This window comes from Bombina bombina, chromosome 4 (genome assembly GCF_027579735.1).
Source record: "Bombina bombina isolate aBomBom1 chromosome 4, aBomBom1.pri, whole genome shotgun sequence".
Classification (NCBI taxonomy): domain Eukaryota; kingdom Metazoa; phylum Chordata; class Amphibia; order Anura; family Bombinatoridae; genus Bombina; species Bombina bombina.
Window position 1 is genome coordinate 877,402,412 of NC_069502.1, and position 22,050 is coordinate 877,424,461.

The 22,050-nt window shown below is 40.2% G+C and overlaps 1 protein-coding gene across 1 annotated transcript in view; it reads left to right on the top strand.

The window, feature by feature from the left end:
- LOC128657402 (oocyte zinc finger protein XlCOF7.1-like) overlaps window positions 1-22,050 on the top strand; it is a 186,845-nt gene that overhangs the window by 33,496 nt on the left and 131,299 nt on the right. The gene's annotated exons all lie outside the window — the stretch shown is intronic.

The following is a 22,050-nucleotide window of genomic DNA, read 5'->3' on the forward strand; positions in this document are numbered from 1 at the left end:
GTAAAGGCCATGCCCTACCTCAGGATAAGTCTGTTAAGATGAGGCGTAAACAGAATAATTTTCGAAACTTTAAAGGAGGACCCTTTGCTTCCTCTTCCTCCACAAAGCAGGAAGGGAATTTTGCTCAATCTAAGTCAGTCTGGAGACCCAACCAGACTTGGAATAAAGGTAAACAATCCAAGAAGCCCACTGCTGCTACAATGACAGCATGAAGGGGCGGCCCCCGATCCGGGACCGGATCTAGTAGGGGGCAGACTTTCCTTCTTTGCTCAGGCTTGGACAAGGGATGTTCAGGACCCTTGGGCATTGGAAATTGTGTCCCACGGGTATCAACTGGAATTCAAGGATTTTCTCCCAAGGGGGAGATTTCATCTTTCACGTTTGTCTGTAGACCAGACAAAGAGAGAGGCGTTCTTACGCTGTGTAAAAGACCTCTATACCATGGGAGTAATTTGTCCAGTTCCAAAGCTGGAACAGGGAACCTTCAGACCTATTTTAGATCTCAAGTGTCTAAACAAAATCTTTCTTTCTTTTCTCAGGCTTGGCCAAGAGATGGTCAGGACCCCTGGGCGCTGGAAATCGTGACCCACGGGTATCAACTGGAATTCAAGGATTTTCTCCCAAGAGGGAGATTTCATCTTTCACGATTATCTGTAGACCAGACAAAGAGAGAGGCGTTCTTACGCTGTGTAAAAGACCTCTCTACCATGGGAGTAATTTGTCCCGTTCCAAAACCGGGACAGGGGTTTTACTCAAATCTTTTCGTGGTTCCCGAAAAAGAGGGAACTTTCAGACCCATTTTAGATCTCAAGTGTCTAAACAAGTTTCTCAGAGTCCCATCGTTCAAGATGGAGACTATACAAACAATCTTACCAATGATCCAGGAGGGTCAATATATCACTACCGTGGACTTGAAGGATGATTACCTTCATATCCCTATCCACAAGGATCATTATCAGTTCCTAAGATTTGCCTTCCTGGACAAACATTATCAGTTCGTGGCTCTTCCTTTTGGGTTGGCCACAGCACCCAGAATCTTCACAAAGGTTCTAGGGTCTCTTCTAGCGGTTCTCAGACCGCGGGGCATAGCAGTGGCGCCTTATCTGGACGATATTCAGGCGTCCACTTATCATTTGACAAAATCTCACACGGACATAGTTTTGTCTTTCCTGAGAACTCACGGTTGGAAAGTGAACATAGAAAAGAGTTCACTAGTTCCACGGACAAGGGTTCCCTTCTTGGGGACTCTTATAGACTCAGTAGACATGAAAATATTTCTGACGGAGGTCAGAAAAACAAAGATTCTAAATACTTGCCGAGCACTTCAGTCCATTCCTCGGCCATCAGTGGCTCAGTGCATGGAGGTCAGGATTAATGGTAACGGCAATTGACATCAATCCGTTTGCCCGCTTTCATTTCAGACCACTGCAGCTTCGGACAGTGGAATGGGGACTATGCAAATTTATCTTCTCAGATAAAACTGGATCAAGAGACCAGAGACTCTCTTCTTTGGTGGTTGTTGCCAGATCATCTGTTCCAGGGGACATGTTTCCACAGACCCTCGTGGGTGATAGTGACAACGGACGCCAGTCTTCTGGGCTAGGGTGCAGTCTGGAATTCCCTGAAGGCTCAGGGTGTTTGGACTCAGGTGGAGTCTCTAATTACAATCAATATCCTGGAACTGAGAGCAATATTCAATGCCCTTCAGGCATGGCCTCAGTTGGCTTCGGCCAAATTCATCAGATTCCAGTCGGACAACATCACGACTGTGGCATATATCAATCATCAGGGGGGAACGAGGAGTTCCTTAGCGATGATAGAAGTATCCAAGATAATCCGATGGGCGGAGGCCCACTCTTGTTATCTGTCGGCAGTCTACATCCCAGGAGTAGAAAACTGGGAAGCGGATTTTCTAAGTCATCAGACTTTTCTTCCTGGGGAGTGGGAACTCCATCCGGAGGCGTTTGCTTCATTGATTCGACAATGGGGCAGGCTGGAACTGGATCTGATGGCATCTCGTCAGAATGCCAAACTTCCACGTTACGGATCCAGGTCGAGGGATCCACAGGCCGAACTGATAGATGCCCTGGCAGTGCCTTGGTCGTTCAGCCTCGCTTTTGTGTTTCCACCGTTTCCTGTCCTTCCACGCGTGATTGCTCGAATCAAACAGGAGAGAGCTTCAGTAATCCTGATGGCGCCTGCGTGGCCACGCAGGACTTGGTATGCGGATTTAGTGGACATGTCCTCTCTGCCACTGTGGAAACTTCCTTTGAGACAGGACCTTCTCATTCAAGGTCCTTTCCAACATCCAAATCTCTGCAGCTGACTGCTTGGAGATTGAACGCTTGATTTTATCTAAGCGAGGATTCTCTGATTCGGTCATCGATACTTTGATACAGGCTCGAAAGCCTGTCACTAGAAAAATATATCATAAGATATGGCGTAAATATCTTTATTGGTGTGAATCCAAGAGTTACTCATGGAGTAAAATTAGGATTCCCAGGATTCTGTCTTTTCTCCAAGAAGGATTGGAGAAAGGTTTATCAGCAAGTTCCTTAAAGGGACAAATTTCTACTTTGTCAATTTTGCTTCACAAACGTTTGGCAGATGTGCCAGATGTTCAGTCTTTTTGTCAGGCTCTAACTAGAATTAAGCCTGTATTTAAACCATTTACTCCTCCCTGGAGTTTGAATTTAGTTCTTCGAGTTCTTCAAGGGGTTCCGTTTGAACCCATGCATTCCATAGATATTAAATTGTTATCTTGGAAAGTTCTGTTTTTAGTTGCTATTTCTTCTGCTCGAAGAGTTTCTGAGCTTTCAGCGTTACAATGTGATTCGCCTTATCTTATATTTCTTTCTGATAAGGTGGTGTTGCGTACCAAACCTGGATTTCTTCCTAAGGTTGTTTCAAATAAGAATATTAATCAGGAAATTGTTGTTCCTTCCTTGTGTCCTAATCCTTCTTATAAGAAGGAGCGTCTGTTGCATAACCTGGACCTGGTCCGTGCCTTGAAGTTTTACTTGCAGGCGACTAGGGATTTCCATCAATCATCTTCATTATTCATTGTTTATTCTGGAAAGCATAGGGGTCAGAAAGCTACGGCTACCTCTCTTTCTTTTTGGCTGAGGAGTATCATCCGCCTGGCATATGAGACTGCTGGACAGCTGCCTCCTGAAAGAATTACGGCTCATTCTACTAGGGCTGTGGCTTCCACATGGGCCTTTAAAAACGATGCTTCTGTTGAAAAGATTTGTAAGGCTGCGACTTGGTCGTCCCTTCATACTTTTTCTAAATTTTACAAATTTGATACTTTTGCTTCTTCTGAGGCTGTTTTTGGGAGAAAAGTTCTTCAAGCAGTGGTGCCTTCCGTTTAGGTCTCTGTCTTTTCCCTCCCTTTCATCCGTGTACTGTAGCTTTGGTATTGTATCCCACAAGTAAGGATGAAATCCGTGGACTCGTCGTATCTTGTAGAAGAAAAGGAAATTTATGCTTACCAGATAAATTGATTTCTTCTACGATACGGCGAGTCCACGGCCCTCCCTGTCATTATTAAGACAGATTATATTTTGTTTTATTTTTACAACTTCAGTCACCTCTGCACCTTTTAGCTTTTCCTTTCTCTTCCTAAACCTTTGGTCGAATGACTGGGGGTGGAGGGGAAGGGAGGAGCTATATATACAGCTCTGCTGTGGTGCTCTTTGCCACTTCATGTTAGCAGGAGGATAATATCCCACAAGTAAGGATGAAAACCGTGGACTCGTCGAATCGTAGAAGAAATCAATTTATCAGGTAAGCATAAATTTCCTTTTTTTTATTGTGTACTCCTGATTTTTGACAGTTTTAATTTGGAAATTACTATCCCTTTTAAGAGACATTCTAGAAGAAACTATACTGTAGCTCTGTATTCCACATATAGTATGTCAAGTGGGGCATGCACAAATGGCGCAATCTCGCAATTTTGAGCGAGATTGCGGCAGAGAGAAGCCCAGGACTGTACACGTCGCTGGTCCTTATGGGCATAACGACCAGAATAGTACAGCTTACGACGCTGGTCGTTAAGGGGTTAAAGGCCAATTGGAAACTTAGATTCTGGTCTGGTCAGGGTGAGATAAGTTAAGTAAACGGACAGTAACATTTGGAGGAGGTTGAAACTGGCATAATGGCAAATGGCATAAGACAGCTATGCATTTAAGTATAATAGCAGGTATTGATGAGAATTGAACATCACATGGCAATCAACAAAACATTAGAAGACATTGGGATAACATTACAACAAATGCAGGACTAAATTAACAATGTAAAATCATTTGCTCAATATACATATACACATACCGAAATAGAGTAACAGGAGAGGAGAGAGCACTAGAATGCAGTGATTAGGTTGCAGATGAGCAGGGATTCTAGTCGCGTACCGAAATAGAGTAACAGGAGAGGAGAGAGCACTAGAATGCAGTGAATAGGTTGCAAATGAGCAGGGATACTATTCACGTACCAAAAGAGAGTTACAGGAGAGGAGAGAGCACTAGAATGCAGTGAAAAGGTTGCAGATGAGCAGGGATTCTAGTCACGTTCTTAGTATGTGCAGCCATAGGTGACCTCATATGCTCCCAGATGGGAACCATGGGCATGTAAATGATGCCAGTCTCAGAGCACCAGATTAGTTCCCAGTAGAATGCCCCTTTTAAGCCCAATGCAAGATCAGGATATTATAATGTTATCTACACTAGATCTTCCTCTCTTGACAACTCCCCATTCTTTCACCAGAGCTTTTTAAAGATCTCTATATTGATCATGAAAGCTCTGGCTTGTTTGGTGTAAACACTGGGTGGTGCAGCAGTGGGTTTGGAGAACAGTAGTTACAGGTTTCCCTAGACATAAATAAAAATTAAATCCCAGTTAAACAGTTTAAATACTGGGTCACAAAATTGTGAGCTGTAAAATGGTGTTCTCTTCAAAGATGTTTAATAACTGCAACAGACTGGCTGACATTGGATAACTTACCTGTTTTTGGATACTTTACAGATAGTTTGGGCGCCAGAGTTACATTTAGGAGAAAACAAATTCAGCCTGAGCAATGCCTTGATTGATATATATATATATATATATATATATATATATATTGAGGCACCAGCAAACTAGTCATCATGCAGTTTTTGCTATTGTGCACAGTATGAAAAGTACAATTCCCAGCATGCTGTATCACTGATATGAGAGCTAATATTCCTTAGCAAGATCAGTCAGTCAGAGACGTTGCATTCAGTGCACAACCTAGACAACAGCACTGTCGTAGTGTGTACAACACGTGGACTCTAACGCTGCAAACAGCTACATGAGTGCTGCTGCCATTCGGTAAAACTGTGTCATCCAAATGGGGCCAAAATAGTCCCACAAAGGGGTTAAACACATAGTAGAAGTACCACTCAGGACCCGCAGAGCACTGCTGATTGGATCAAGTGGCTTCTGCGTGGGACTAGCAGTGCTCTGGGGGTCCTGAGCGGTACTTTTACTGTGTGTTTAAACCCTTTGCAGGGGTTAAACACACAGTATGTAGGGATGACAGCCTTAAAATTGCATGTGTTCATTAAGAATTACAGCATAAAGTTTTTTGGCTATTATGGTCCTTTAAACAGCAGTTTTAATTTAGACTTATACAGCAGTATCCGTTGTGTGCGTCCCCTGGTAATGTTTACCAGCTGATATGTAAAATTCCCTTAGTTCCATTGTTGAAGAAAGACACACTTCTGCAAGCCTAACAAATAAACGTTTATTCAGCAGAAACAGGAATTGGAACAGTTGGCATAATGGAAAAGATTTGTAGCACTGACTAAAGAGAACCAAGAAGGAGTGAATGATGACCACTTAGGTGAATAGAAACAATTGGTCAAGTTCACTAAAGCTTAGTCCTGTCACTCCAGCTTCACCTGTGTGATTCTCTGTGATCCACTAAATCTCACTCTTCTCAGCATATTTTATTGAATTTGCATCCTAGAGTTTCCCTCACACTTTCTTTCTTTATGTAAATTATACAACTGCACACCCTATCTTCCCTTTTCTCTCTCACCCTCTGTTCATGTAAATTATACAACTGCACACCCTCTCTTCCCTTTTCTCTCTCACCCTCTGCTCATGTAAATTATACAAATGCACACCCTCTCTTCCCTTCTCTCTCACCCTCTGCTCATGTAAATTATACAAATGCACACCCTCTCTTCCCTTCTCTCTCACCCTCTGTTCATGTAAATTATACAACTGCACACCCTATCTTCCCTTCTCTCTCACCCTCTGTTCATGTAAATTATACAACTGCACACCCTATCTTCCCTTCTCTCTCACCCTCTGCTCATGTAAATTATACAACTGCACACCCTCTCTTCCCTTCTCTCTCTCGCCCTCTGCTCATGTAAATTATACATATGCACACCCTCTCTTCCCTTCTCTCTTACCCTCTGGTCATGTAAATTATACAACTGCACACCCTCTCTTCCCTTATCTCTCATCCTCTGTTCATGTAAATTATACAACTGCACACCCTCTCTTCCCTTCTCTCACCCTTTGGTCATGTAAATTATACAAATGCACACCCTCTCTTCCCTTCTCTCACCCTCTGGTCATGTAAATTATACAAATGCACACCCTCTCTTCCCTTCTCTCTCTCGCCCTCTGCTCATGTAAATTATACATATGCACACCCTCTCTTCCCTTCTCTCTCACCCTCTGGTCATGTAAATTATACAAATGCACACCCTCTCTTCCCTTCTCTCTCTCGCCCTCTGCTCATGTAAATTATACATATGCACACCCTCTCTTCCCTTCTCTCTTACCCTCTGGTCATGTAAATTATACAACTCCACACCCTCTCTTCCCTTCTCTCTCACCCTCTGATCATGTAAATTATACAAATGCACACCCTTTCTTCCCTTCTCTCTCTCACCCTCTGATTAGGTAAATTATACAAATGCACACCCTCTCTTCCCTTCTTTTTCACCCTCTGCTCATGTAAATTATACAAATGCACACCCTCTCTTCCCTTCTCTCTCACCCCCTGCTGGAGCCATCAGAAACACGTTAAAAATTGTTCCATTATGATCTTGAAGATCACCCTTGGAACAGAACCTGAGGCGGAAAAATGTAAGCAGGTTGGTAAAAACCAAAGAACTGCTAGAGCATCCACTATCCACCTGAGGATCCTTGGACCTGGAAAGGAATCTGGAAACTTCATGTTTAGACGAGAGACCATCAGATCTGTTTCTGGAAGACCCCACATCTGTACATGATAAAAAAACACATCTGGATGGAGAGCACTCCCCCAGATATTAAGTCTGACGGCTGTGATAATCCTTTTTCCCAATTGTCTACACCTGAGATATGAATCGCAGAAATTAGACAAGAGTTAGATTCCGTCCAAGAAAGTATCCAAGATACTTTCTCCATAACTGGAGGACTGCGAGTCCCTCCTTGATGATTGACAAATGCTACTGTTGTGATATTGTCTGTTTAAAAAAACAAATGTAAAAAGTTGTCTCTCTTCAAAAAAGCCACGCCTGACGAGCCCTGAAAATAGCATGGAGTTCTAAAATATTGATTGGTAACCTCGCCTCCTGAGGTTTCCAAACCCCTAGTGCTGTCAGACTCTGACAGCTCCCCCACCTGAAAAAAATTGCATCTGTTGAGAATACAGTCCAGGGAGGATGAACAAATGAGGCATCCTGAACAATAAGATGATAATCCAAACACCAAATCAGAGAGAAAAAAGTATTTGGGTTTAAGTATATCATTTGTAGTAATTTAAAATAATCCCTGCACCTATGGTGCAACATGCAAAGCTTTAGAGGCCCCAAACGAAAACGAGCAAAGAGGATTGCACTTGATGCTGCAGTCATGAGACCAAAAACTTCCATGCACATAACCACTGAAGGAAAAAGGAAATTTATACTTACCTGATAAATTTATTTCTTTTACGAAATGACGAGTCCACAGATTTCATCCTTACTTATGGGATATCGCCTCCTGGTCAGCAGGAGGATGCAAAGAGCTCCGCAGCAGAGCTGCATAAATAGCTCCTCCCTTCCTCCCCAACCCAGTCATTCGACCAAAGTTAGGAAGAGAAAGGAAAAGCCAAGGAGCAGAGATGACTGAAGTTTAACAGAAATAAAAACCTGTCTAAAAAAAAACGACAGGATGGACCGTGGACTCGTCATATCATAAAATAAATAAATTTATCCGGTAAGCATAAATTTCCTTTTCTTTTACAAAATATGACGAGTCCACAGATTTCATCCTTACTTATGGGATACAATACCAAAGCTATAGGACACGGATGAAAGGGAGGTACAAGACAGGAACCTAAATGGAAGGCACCACTGCTTGAAGAACCTTTCTCCCAAAAACAGCTTCAGATAAGGCAAAAGTATCAAATTTGTAAAATTTGGAAAAAGTGTGACGAGACGACCAAGTTGCAGCCTTGCAAATCTGTTCAACAGAAGCATAATTTTTAAATGCCCATGAAGAAGCCACAGCCCTAGTAGAATGAGCCGTAATTCGTTCTGGAGGCTGCTGTCCAGCAGTCTCATATGCAAAACGGATAATGCTCTTCAGCCAAAAAGAAAGAGAGGTAGCCGTAGCTTTCTGACCCCTATGTTTCCCAGCAAAAACAACAAATAATGAAATGTTTGGGGAAAATCCTTAGTCGCCTGCAAGTAGAACTTCAAGGCACGGACTACGTCCAAATTATGTAACAGACGCTCCTTCTTAGAAGAAGGATTAGGACACAAGGAAGGAACAACAATTTCCTAATTAATATTTTTGTTAGAAACAACCTTAGGAAGAAAACCAGGTTTGGTACGTAACACCACCTTATCAGAATGGAAAATAAGATAAGGAGAATCACATTGTAAGGCCGAAAGCTCAGAAACTCTGCGAGCAGAAGAAATAGCAACCAAAAATAAAACTTTCCAAGATAATAACTTAATATCTATGGAATGCATAGGTTCAAACGGAACCCCTTGAAGAACATTAAGAACTAAATTCAAACTCCAAGGAGGAGCAATTGGTCTAAACACAGGCCGGATTCTAGTCAGGGCCTGACAAAAAGATCGAACATCTGGAACATCTGCCAGACGCTTGTGTAGCAAAATAGACGAAGCAGAAATCTGTCCCTTTAAGGAACTTGCTGACAACCCTTTATCCTTCTTGGAGAAAAGATAAAATCCTGGGAATCCTAACCCTACTCCCTGAGTAGCCCTTGGATTCGCACCAATAAAGATATTTACGCCATATCTTATGATAAATTTTTCTAGTAACAGGCTTGCGTGCCTGAATCAAGGTATCAATGACCGCATCAGAGAACCCCCGCTTAGATGAAATCAAGCGTTCAATCTCCAAGCAGTCAGCTGCAGAGAAATTAGATTCGGATGATGGAAAGGTCCCTGAATGAGAAGGTCCTTCCTCAATAGAAGCTTCCACGGCGGCAGAGAGGATATGTCCACCAGATCGGCATACCAAGTCCTGCGAGGCCACGCAGGAGCGATTAGAATCACTGAAGCCCTCTCCTGTTTGATCCGTGCAATCACCCGGGGAAGGAGAGCAAACGGTGGAAACACATAAGCTAGGTTGAACGACCAAGGCACTGCCAAGGAATCTATCAGTTCGGCCTGAGGATCCCTGGACCTGGATCCGTATCTTGGGAGTTTGGCATTCTGATGAGACGCCATCAGATCCAATTCCGGTCTGCGCCACCTGAGAGGGAGTTCCCATTCCCCCGGATGAAACATCCGTCTGCTCAAAAGATCCGCCTCCCAGTTGCCCACTCCTGGGATGTAGATTGCTGACAGATAACAAGAGTGAGTCTCCGCCCACCAAATTATCTTGGATACTTCTGTCATCGCTAAGGAACTCCTTGTTCCTCCCTGATGATTGATGTAAGCTACAGTCGTGATGTTGTCTGACTGAAATCGGATGAATTTGGCCGAAGCCAACTGAGGCCAAGCCTGAAGCGCATTGAATATTGCTCTCAATTCCAGAATATTGATTGGAAGTAGAGACTCCGACCGAGTCCACACACCCTGAGCCTTCAGGGAATTCTTAACAATGTTTTGGTTGACATACGTTACTAGTACCAAACATCATTGTTCAGGGAGACCCTTGTCAGAGCCCATAACCCCCAACTGTCAGGGTAGAGTACAGTCAGTTCTGAGATATGCTGTCAGAGCCCCAGAAATGAAAAGACTGCACTTACCTCCATGCTGAGGAACAGCATGAAAATACTCAGTGTCAAGAGGTCCACTCTTCCTCCTGAGGTCCTGTGAAGACATAAAGGTCTTAGGAAAAATCACTAAGTCCATATCCAGGCAGCACCAATATGGGAGGCATAGTGAGACTAAAACCTCACAAGTTCCCGTAGAATACTTGGTGTTACTCCAGAAGCTGCCCGGTAATAAAATAGTACACTTTGGCACCATTTAAAAACAAAAAAACTCTTGATTGAAGAATCTAAACTAACACCTCACTTTACCTCTTCCTATCACTAACACAGGCAAAGAGAATGACTGGGTTGGGGAGGAAGGGAGGAGCTATTTATGCAGCTCTGCTGTGGAGCTCTTTGCATCCTCCTGCTGACCAGCAGGCGATATCCGATAAGTAAGGATGAAATCCGTGGACTCATCATATCTTGTAAAAGAAAAATAGAGACTGAAGGTTAGACAAACTAAAATTAACTTCATTCGTCTCTAGTCTATCAGAGAAAAAATCATAGACACTAAAATGTATCTGGAAACCTAAAAAGGCGACCCTTGTCTAAGGAATCAAGTTGAAAATTGATCCTCCAACCATGTCTTGAGAAAACCAGACTAGTTGTTTCAAGTTAGATTCTACTGAATGAAAAGATTAAAGCTAATACCAAATATCATCCAAATACCCTGCTCTCTGAATACATATAGAAGGGCACCAAGAATCTTTGAAAAGAATCTTTGAGCTGCCGCTAGCCCAAAAGGACGAGCAACAAATTGGAAATGCTTATCTAGACAAGAGAATCTCAGAAAACAATAGTGGGACTCTAACAAAACAATATAAAAAATTTCAGATCCAGAATTGGTCTAAACAAAATTTCTCTTTAGGACAATGAATAGATTTGAATAGAAACCCAAACTCCGTTCCTGCAGAGGAACTGGAACAATCCCCTTTCAAAGCTTTAAATCTGAAACACAATTCAGAAAAACCTGAACTTTCACAGGGTTTGTTATAACATGGAAAATAATCTTTCCATGGGAGGTTTTTATTCTGAAACCTATTTGATACCCCTGAGAAAACAATATTCTAAATCCACTGATTTGAACAGAAACTGTCCAAATGTGTGGAAATAAATTCAATCTGCCCCCCCACCAGTAGAACTGGTTAAAAGGCTGCACCTTCATGCAGTCTTAAAGGGACACTGAACCCAAATTTTTTATTATTTACTCCTATTATCAATTTTTATTCGTTCTCTTGCTATTTTTATTTGAAAAGGAAGGCATCTAAGCTTTTTTTTTTTGGTTCAGTACTATGGACAGCAATTTTTTATTGGTGGATGAATTTATCCACCAATCAGCAAGGACAACCCAGGTTGTTCACCAAAAAGGGGCCGTCTTCTAAACTTACATTCTTGCATTTCAAATAAAAATACCAAGAGAATGAAGAACATTTGATAATAGGAGTAAATTAGAAAGTTACTTAAAATTCCATGCTCTATCTTAATCACGAAACAAAAAATTTGGGTTCAGTGTCCCTTTAAAGGGACACTCAAGTCAAAATTAAACTTCATGATTCAGATAAAGCAGCAATTTTAAACAACTTTCCAATTTACTTCCATTAACAAAATGTGCACAGTATTTTTATATTTACAGTTTTTGAGTCACCAACTCCTACTGAGCATGTGCAAGAATTCACAGCATATACGTATATGCATTTGTGATTGGCTGATAGCTGTCACATGGTACAGGGGGAGTGGAAATAGACATAACTTTGCAATTTATTTAACAAAAATCTACTACTCATTTGAAGTTCAGACTAAGTGCTATTGCATTGTCTTCTTATCATGGATTTGTTAATTATGCAAATCTACAATGTTGATTGGTCCTTTAAGGGGCTGAAATTAGTTAAAATATAAGGCTTGGATTTATTCAAATTCATAAAAAAATCTAACATCAGAGCCAGAGGCCTTAAGGGAATTAAAAAACAATTGGGAGCTTAAAGGGACACGCAATCAAAATAAAACTTTCATAGAGCATGCCATTTTAAACAACTTTCCAATTTACTTCCATTAACAAAATGTGCACAATTTTTTTATATTTAAACGTTTTGAGTGACCAGCTCCTACTGAGCATATGCAAGAATAAGTGTGTATGCATTTGTGAATGGCTGATGGCTGTCACATGGTACGTGTATGCATTTGTAATTGGCTGATGGCTGTCACATGGTACAGGGGGAGTGGAAAAAGACATAACTTTTAAAATTGTCAGAAAAAAAATCTACTCAGTTGAAGTTCAGACTAAGTGCTATTGCATTGTCTTGTTAACTTGCATTTGTTGATTATGCAAATCTACTGTGTTGACTGGTCCTTTAAAAATTACCCATAGATTTCTAAGACTCCCTTTCCCCCCAGTAATAGAGGAGATAATACAATCCAATAGAAAATCTTAAAAATGTACTATCCTAGAAGAAAGGTAAAAAGAAGCACTAAGTTTAGATTCCTTTCTAAACATATGATAGCATCTGGAATAAGAAAAACTTTAAGAGTTGGCGCCAAAAATGAGGCCAACAAAGATGACGCAAATGCTGAGAAAAAAAACCTTTGGTGCGAAGGTTAACAGAAAATGACACGATTTGCGTCATAACAGCCTCGACTTTGCGCCAAAAAAAATTGGTGTCAACAAAGATGCAAGAAATTTCGTGACTCACGTCACAACAAACGCAACCTTTGCGCCAAAAAAGTTTGTGCCAAGAATGACGCAATAAATAGAAGCATTTTTCATCAGGCAAATACTCCCTTCACATCCCTCAGACAAACACTGTACTTTGAGAGGAACTGGGCTTCAAAATGCTTAGAAGCGCCTTTCGCAGAAGAAATCAAGCACAACTTGCTTCACCATCTTCCAACGAAGGCAAAGTTTGTAAAACTGAAGTATGAGTGAGGTGGGAGCTGTATTTATAGGCATTTTGAGGTTTGGGAAACGTTGCCCCCTCCTGGTAGGAATGTATATCCCATATGTCACTAGCTCATGAATTCTGGCCACTTACATGAAAAAAACTAAACTAACACCAACACTAAAAGTTACTATAACAAAAGCCCTTAGAAGGGCTTTTTGTAGGGCATTGTCCTAAAGTGACAGAGCTCCTTTTATAAATTAAAAAAACCCTACCCTAAAAATAGATTACCCTGAAAAGGGCATTTGGTTGGGCATTGCACTTAGAAGGGCATTTGATAAGGCAGTGCCCACAGCTCTTTTTGCTGCCCAAAAAGACAACAATCTAAAAAAAAAAAAGAGTAAAAATAATCCTAAACTTAAAAAAAAAAAAAAAAAATCCTAAAGCTAAACCCCAAAGTTTGTACTCACCAACTTGACTCCAGCGGTGCTCTTTTTCTTTCTTCATGCCGGCAGTCCTCCGGGCTGTTCTCTTCATTTTTATGGCGGCAATACTTTTCTTCTGTCTTCCATCCGTGGGCTATTGATGGTATAGGGGTTAATAGGTTAGGACGTTTATTGCGGTAGGCTATTGGCGGTATAAGGGTTAAGTAGTGTAGGTGTTATTGCGGTGGGCTATTGGCGGTTTAGGGGTTAAGTAGGGTTAGTTTGCGGTGGTGGGTTATGTCTGTTTATGAATACATAGATATATTTATTAGGCTCGGTTCTATATATTTTAAAGGGATCCTTTACTTTATATCGCCCATGTCTGTGCCGATGCTGCTTGGAATATTTTCCAGTGCTGCCTTTAAACAGTAATGTCAGCACTTTTTAATATTTCGCCGGCATCCTCAACATCCCTTTTGATCCCTTTTGAATATATCCTTTAGAGGAAGTAATTTAATATTAACATCTCAAAACCTCTCTGTCCAATCCCCCACTGAAACTGATTTTTCTAAACCTACCTACGTAACTTTTCCATAACCAGTTACGTGGGGATGCAACCAGCAAAACAATCTATTTCAAATAACTAAATAAAAGTAAACAAACAATTTGTAAACAATTTTCTACAACCCAGCAGGTAAAATAGATCATTAGAAGTACAGTGTTTACTAGGTGCAGTCTTGAGCTCTTTTAGTGACCCTCTAATCCATGCATCCTCCTTCCTCATGTTGCTAAATATTGTTGTTTTAGATTATTTTAGTAGTATGTCGAGAGATCGATATAATGCTATGTGTTACTGGAATATACTCTCCCCCTGAAGTTCAAAAGCTTTTTGTCCTGAGAGCCTCTTTGTGTTTACCTCACATATTCCTCATATTGATTCTTTGAGCACTAAACTTAATTTCTATGTACTAGCTCCCCCCCCCCCCCACATTCTGAGCCCACATCAGGGTTCCATCTAGTTTTATACATTCCCCCTTTTTGGTCCACTTTCCCAAAAATATTGTATTACAGAAGTGTGAGTTCCCAATGGTCAGATCTATATTGGTTTCTTTAAAATGGAAAAACACGAGTCAATCTGATGTCTTCCATTTATATGACTGACTGAACTTTTATATCCTAGTCTGCCCTTGGGGACATAGGTACCTTGTTTATTGTTTTTATATGTACTTTATCAATGTTTTGACAATAACTTTAACCGGATCTGCGTGTCCGTTCCATTTGTTTGTGTCTATTGGAGTAGGGGTCCTGCGTGTCCCCAATTGTTACTTATACTTTTGAAACTGAATAAAAATTTATATAAAAAAAAAAAGAAATAGATCATTGGGAACAAATCAAAACAGATATAAAAAAAAAGCCCAGTACACTGTCCCTTAATGAGTGGTAGGAAATGTTAACATTTCATCTACAGATGTGTGTGTATGTATATGTATGTATGTAGAGAGAGAAAGAGAGATATAAAGATTTTTTTTTTATAATAAAAATGTTTTTGAGCTTAGATACCTGATATCCTCACCTACAAATTAAACACATATTTCAAATATTAAAGGGACAGTCCATTCCAGACTTTTAATTGTTTAAAAAGATATGTAGTTTCTTTATTATCCATTCCCCAGTTTTGCATAACCAACATGGTTATATTAATACACTTTTTACCTATGTGATTTAACTTGTTTCTAAGCCTCTGCAGATTGCCCCCTTATCTCAGTTCTTTTGACAGACATGCATTTTAGCCAATCAGTGCTGACTCTTAAATAAATAGCACGGGAGTGAGCACAATGTTATCTATATGACACACATGAACTAGCCCCGTCTAACTGAAAAACTGTCAAAATGCACTGAGATACGAGACAGTTTTTTAACAGCTTCTAAATCAGTTTGAGCCTACCTAGGTTCAGCTTTCCGTAAAGAATACAAAGAGAACAAAGCAAATTTGATGATAAATGTAAATTGGAAAGTTGTTTGTTTAAAATTGCATGCCCTATCTGAATCATGAAAGTTTAATTTTGACTAGACTGTCCCTTTGATGGTAACATATATTTCATGCTTTATCTGAATCAGGAATCTTTAAAGTCAAAATTAAACTTTTGTGATTCTTATAGGGCATACGATTTAAAACAATTTCCAATTTACTTCTACTATCAAATTTGTTCTCTTAATATCTTTTTATGAAGACTAAATCTAGGTAGGCTGATAGTAGCTCAGGAGCTTGTAAGTGTCTTTGGCAGTCTGACAGCAGTGTTTAAAACTTTGTATAACATTGTTGCAAACACTGCTGCCAGGTGGCTAAAGACATGTGCCCGCCCATAAGCTCATCTAGGATTATTTTTTAACAAACAATACCAAGAGCACTAAGCAAAATTGATGACAAAAATAATTTGGAAAGGTGTTTTTTTTTGTTTTTTTTTTAATAAATGTCATGCTCTGTCCAATACATTGAAAACATAATTTATGTAAGAACTTACCTGATAAATTCATTTCTTTCATATTAGCAAGAGTCCATGAGCTAGTGACGTATGGGATATACATTCCTACCAGGAGGGGCAAAGTTTCCCAAACCTCAAAATGCCTATAAATACACCCCTCACCACACCCACAATTCAGTTTAACGAATAGCCAAGAAGTGGGGTGATAAAAAAGTGCGAAAGCATATAAAATAAGGAATTGGAATAATTGTGCTTTATACAAAATCAAAACCACCACAAAAAAAGGGCGGGCCTCATGGACTCTTGCTAATATGAAAGAAATGAATTTATCAGGTAAGTTCTTACATAAATTATGTTTTCTTTCATGTAATTAGCAAGAGTCCATGAGCTAGTGACGTATGGGATAATGACTACCCAAGATGTGGATCTTTCCACACAAGAGTCACTAGAGAGGGAGGGATAAAATAAAGACAGCCAATTCCTGCTGAAAATAATCCACACCCAAAATAAAGTTTAACGAAAAACATAAGCAGAAGATTCAAACTGAAACCGCTGCCTGAAGTACTTTTCTACCAAAAACTGCTTCAGAAGAAGAAAATACATCAAAATGGTAGAATTTAGTAAAAGTATGCAAAGAGGACCAAGTTGCTGCTTTGCAAATCTGGTCAACCGAAGCTTCATTCCTAAACGCCCAGGAAGTAGAAACTGACCTAGTAGAATGAGCTGTAATTCTCTGAGGCGGAGTTTTACCCGACTCAACATAGGCAAGATGAATTAAAGATTTCAACCAAGATGCCAAAGAAATGGCAGAAGCTTTCTGGCCTTTTCTAGAACCGGAAAAGATAACAAATAGACTAGAAGTCTTACGGAAAGAGTTCGTAGCTTCAACATAATATTTCAAAGCTCTAACAACATCCAAAGAATGCAACGATTTCTCCTTAGAATTCTAAGGATTAGGACATAATGAAGGAACCACAATTTCTCTACTAATGTTGTTGGAATTCACAACTTTAGGTAAAAATTCAAAAGAAGTTCGCAACACCGCCTTATCCTGATGAAAAATCAGAAAAGGAGACTCACAAGAAAGAGCAGATAATTCAGAAACTCTTCTGGCAGAAGAGATGGCCAAAAGGAACAAAACTTTCCAAGAAAGTAATTTAATGTCCAATGAATGCATAGGTTCAAATGGAGGAGCTTGAAGAGCTCCCAGAACCAAATTCAAACTCCAAGGAGGAGAAATTGACTTAATGACAGGTTTTATACGAACCAAAGCTTGTACAAAACAATGAATATCAGGAAGAATAGCAATCTTTCTGTGAAAAAGAACAGAAAGAGCAGAGATTTGTCCTTTCAAAGAACTTGCGGACAAACCCTTATCTAAACCATCCTGAAGAAACTGTAAAATTCTCGGTATTCTAAAAGAATGCCAGGAAAAATGATGAGAAAGACACCCAAGAAATATAAGTCTTCCAGACTCTATAATATATCTCTCGAGATACAGATTTACGAGCCTGTAACATAGTATTAATCACAGAGTCAGAGAAACCTCTTTGACCAAGAATCAAGCGTTCAATCTCCATACCTTTAAATTTAAGGATTTCAGATCCTGATGGAAAAAAGGACCTTGTGACAGAAGGTCTGGTCTTAACGGAAGAGTCCACGGTTGGCAAGAGGCCATCCGGACAAGATCCGCATACCAAAACCTGTGAGGCCATGCCGGAGCTACCAGCAGAACAAACGAGCATTCCTTCAGAATCTTGGAGATTACTCTTGGAAGAAGAACTAGAGGCGGAAAGATATAGGCAGGATGATACTTCCAAGGAAGTGATAATGCATCCACTGCCTCCGCCTGAGGATCCCGGGATCTGGACAGATACCTGGGAAGTTTCTTGTTTAGATGGGACGCCATCAGATCTATTTCTGGAAGTTCCCACATTTGAACAATCTGAAGAAATACCTCTGGGTGAAGAGACCATTCGCCCGGATGCAACGTTTGGCGACTGAGATAATCCGCTTCCCAATTGTCTACACCTGGGATATGAACCGCAGAGATTAGACAGGAGCTGGATTCCGCCCAAACCAAAATTCGAGATACTTCTTTCATAGCCAGAGGACTGTGAGTCCCTCCTTGATGATTGATGTATGCCACAGTTGTGACATTGTCTGTCTGAAAACAAATGAACGATTCTCTCTTCAGAAGAGGCCAAAACTGAAGAGCTCTGAAAATTGCACGGAGTTCCAAAATATTGATCGGTAATCTCACCTCCTGAGATTCCCAAACTCCTTGTGCCGTCAGAGATCCCCACACAGCTCCCCAACCTGTGAGACTTGCATCTGTTGAAATTACAGTCCAGGTCGGAAGCACAAAAGAAGCCCCCTGAATTAAACGATGGTGATCTGTCCACCATGTTAGAGAGTGTCGAACAATCGGTTTTAAAGATATTAATTGAGATATCTTCGTGTAATCCTTGCACCATTGCTTCAGCATACAGAGCTGAAGAGGTCGCATGTGAAAACGAGCAAAGGGGATCGCGTCCGATGCAGCAGTCATAAGACCTAGAATTTCCATGCATAAGGCTACCGAAGGGAATGATTGTGACTGAAGGTTTCGACAAGCTGCAATCAATTTTAGACGTCTCTTGTCTGTTAAAGACAGAGTCATGGACACTGAATCCATCTGGAAACCCAGAAAGGTTACCCTTGTCTGAGGAATCAAAGAACTTTTTGGTAAATTGATCCTCCAACCATGATCTTGAAGAAACAACACAAGTCGATTCGTATGAGATTCTGCTAAATGTAAAGACTGAGCAAGTACCAAGATATCGTCCAAATAAGGAAATACCACAATACCCTGTTCTCTGATTACAGACAGAAGGGCACCGAGAACCTTTGTAAAAATTCTTGGAGCTGTAGCTAGGCCAAACGGCAGAGCCACAAACTGGTAATGCTTGTCCAGAAAAGAGAATCTCAGGAACTGATAATGATCTGGATGAATCGGAATATGCAGATATGCATCCTGTAAATCTATTGTGGACATATAATTCCCTTGCTGAACAAAAGGTAAGATAGTCCTTACAGTTACCATCTTGAACGTTGGTATCCTTACATAACGATTCAATATTTTTAGATCCAGAACTGGTCTGAAAGAATTCTCCTTCTTTGGTACAATGAAGAGATTTGAATAAAACCCCATCCCCTGTTCCGGAACTGGAACTGGCATAATTACTCCAGTCAACTCTAGATCTGAAACACATTTCAGAAATGCTTGAGCTTTTACTGGATTTACTGGGACACGGGAAAGAAAAAATCTCTTTGCAGGAGGTCTCATCTTGAAACCAATTCTGTACCCTTCTGAAACAATGCTCTGAATCCAAAGATTGTGAACAGAATTGATCCAAATTTCCTTGAAAAAACGTAACCTGCCCCCTACCAGCTGAGCTGGATTGAGGGCCGCACCTTCATGTGGACTTAGAAGCAGGCTTTGCCTTTCTAGCTGGCTTGGATTTATTCCAGACTGGAGATGGTTTCCAAACTGAAACTGCTCCTGAGGATGAAGGATCAGGCTTTTGTTCTTTGTTGAAACGAAAGGAACGAAAACGATTATTAGCCCTGTTTTTACCTTTAGATTTTTTATCCTGTGGTAAAAAAGTTCCTTTCCCACCAGTAACAGTTGAAATAATGGAATCCAACTGAGAACCAAATAATTTGTTACCCTGGAAAGAAATGGAAAGTAGAGTTGATTTAGAAGCCATATCAGCATTCCAAGTTTTAAGCCATAAAGCTCTTCTAGCTAAAATAGCTAGAGACATAAACCTGACATCAACTCTGATAATATCAAAAATGGCATCACAGATAAAATTATTAGCATGCTGAAGAAGAATAATAATATCATGAGAATCACGATGTGTTACTTGTTGCGCTAAAGTTTCCAACCAAAAAGTTGAAGCTGCAGCAACATCAGCCAAAGATATAGCAGGTCTAAGAAGATTACCTGAACACAGATAAGCTTTTCTTAGAAAGGATTCAATTTTCCTATCTAGAGGATCCTTAAATGAAGTACCATCTGACGTAGGAATAGTAGTACGTTTAGCAAGGGTAGAAATAGCCCCATCAACTTTAGGGATCTTGTCCCAAAATTCTAATCTGTCAGACGGCACAGGATATAATTGCTTAAAACGTTTAGAAGGAGTAAATGAATTACCCAAATTATCCCATTCTTTGGAAATTACTGCAGAAATAGCATTAGGAACAGGAAAAACTTCTGGAATAACCACAGGAGCTTTAAATACCTTATCTAAACGTTTAGAATTAGTATCAAGAGGACCAGAATCCTCTATTACTAAAGCAATTAGTACTTCTTTAAGTAAAGAACGAATAAATTCCATTTTAAATAAATATGAAGATTTATCAGCATCAACCTCTGAGACAGAATCCTCTGAACCAGAGGAATCATCAGAATCAGAATGATGATGTTCATTTAAAAATTCATCTGTAGGGAGAGAAGTTTTAAAAGATTTTTTACGTTTACTAGAAGGAGAAATAACAGACATAGCCTTCTTTATGGATTCAGAAACAAAATCTCTTATATTATCAGGAACATTCTGCACCTTAGATGTTGAAGGAACTGCAACAGGCAATGGTACTTTACTAAAGGAAATATTATCTGCTTTAACAAGTTTGTCATGACAATCAATACAAACAACAGCTGGAGGAATAGCTACCAAAAGTTTACAGCAGATACACTTAGCTTTGGTAGATTCAGCACTAGACAGCGATTTTCCTGTAGTATCTTCTGACTCAGATGCAACGTGAGACATCTTGCAATATGTAAGAAAAAAAACAACATATATGTAAAGCAAAATTTATCAAATTCCTTAAATGACAGTTTCAGGAATGGGAAAAAATGCCAAAGAACAAGCTTCTACCAAATAAGACGCCCACATTATTTGGCGCCTAAATGCTTTTGGCGCCAAAAATGACGCCACATCCGGAACGCCGACATTTTTGGCGCAAAATAACGTCAAAAAATGACACAACTTCCGGCGACACGTATGACGCCGGAAACGGAAATAGATTTTTTGCGCCAAAAAAGTCCGCGCCAAGAATGACGCAATAAAATGAAGCATTTTCAGCCCCCGCGAGCCTAACAGCCGACAGGGAAGAGTCAAATTTTAGAAGGTAAGAAAAAATGATTAAATCAAATGCATTATCCCAAATATGAAACTGACTGTCTGAAAATAAGGAAAGTTGAACATTCTGAGTCAAGGCAAATAAATGTTTGAATACATATATTTAGAACTTTATAAACAAAGTGCCCAACCATAGCTTAGAGTGTCACAGAAAATAAGATTTACTTACCCCAGGACACTCATCTACATGTTTGTAGAAAGCCAAACCAGTACTGAAACGAGAATCAGCAGAGGTAATGGTATATATAAGAGTATATCGTCGATCTGAAAAGGGAGGTAAGAGATGAATCTCTACGACCGATAACAGAGAACCTATGAAATAGACCCCGTAGAAGGAGATCACTGCATTCAAATAGGCAATACTCTCCTCACATCCCTCTGACATTCACTGCACGCTGAGAGGAAAACCGGGCTCCAACTTGGTGCGGAGCGCATATCAACGTAGAATCTAGCACAAACTTACTTCACCACCTCCATCGGAGGCAAAGTTTGTAAAACTGAATTGTGGGTGTGGTGAGGGGTGTATTTATAGGCATTTTGAGGTTTGGGAAACTTTGCCCCTCCTGGTAGGAATGTATATCCCATACGTCACTAGCTCATGGACTCTTGCTAATTACATGAAAGAAATGTAATCTTAACTTTGCTGTCCTTTTAAAGTTTGACTTTAGTGTCCCTTTAAAGGGACATTCCAGCCCAAATTGGAATCCACATAGATGCATTTCAGTTTTGTATAGAAGCATTTTTGTAATATACATGTATTAGCAAAAATGCTTCTAATAAAAGCTATAGCTGTCCAAAAGTGTATTTAAGTATGCGCCGTGCACCAGCAATTTAACC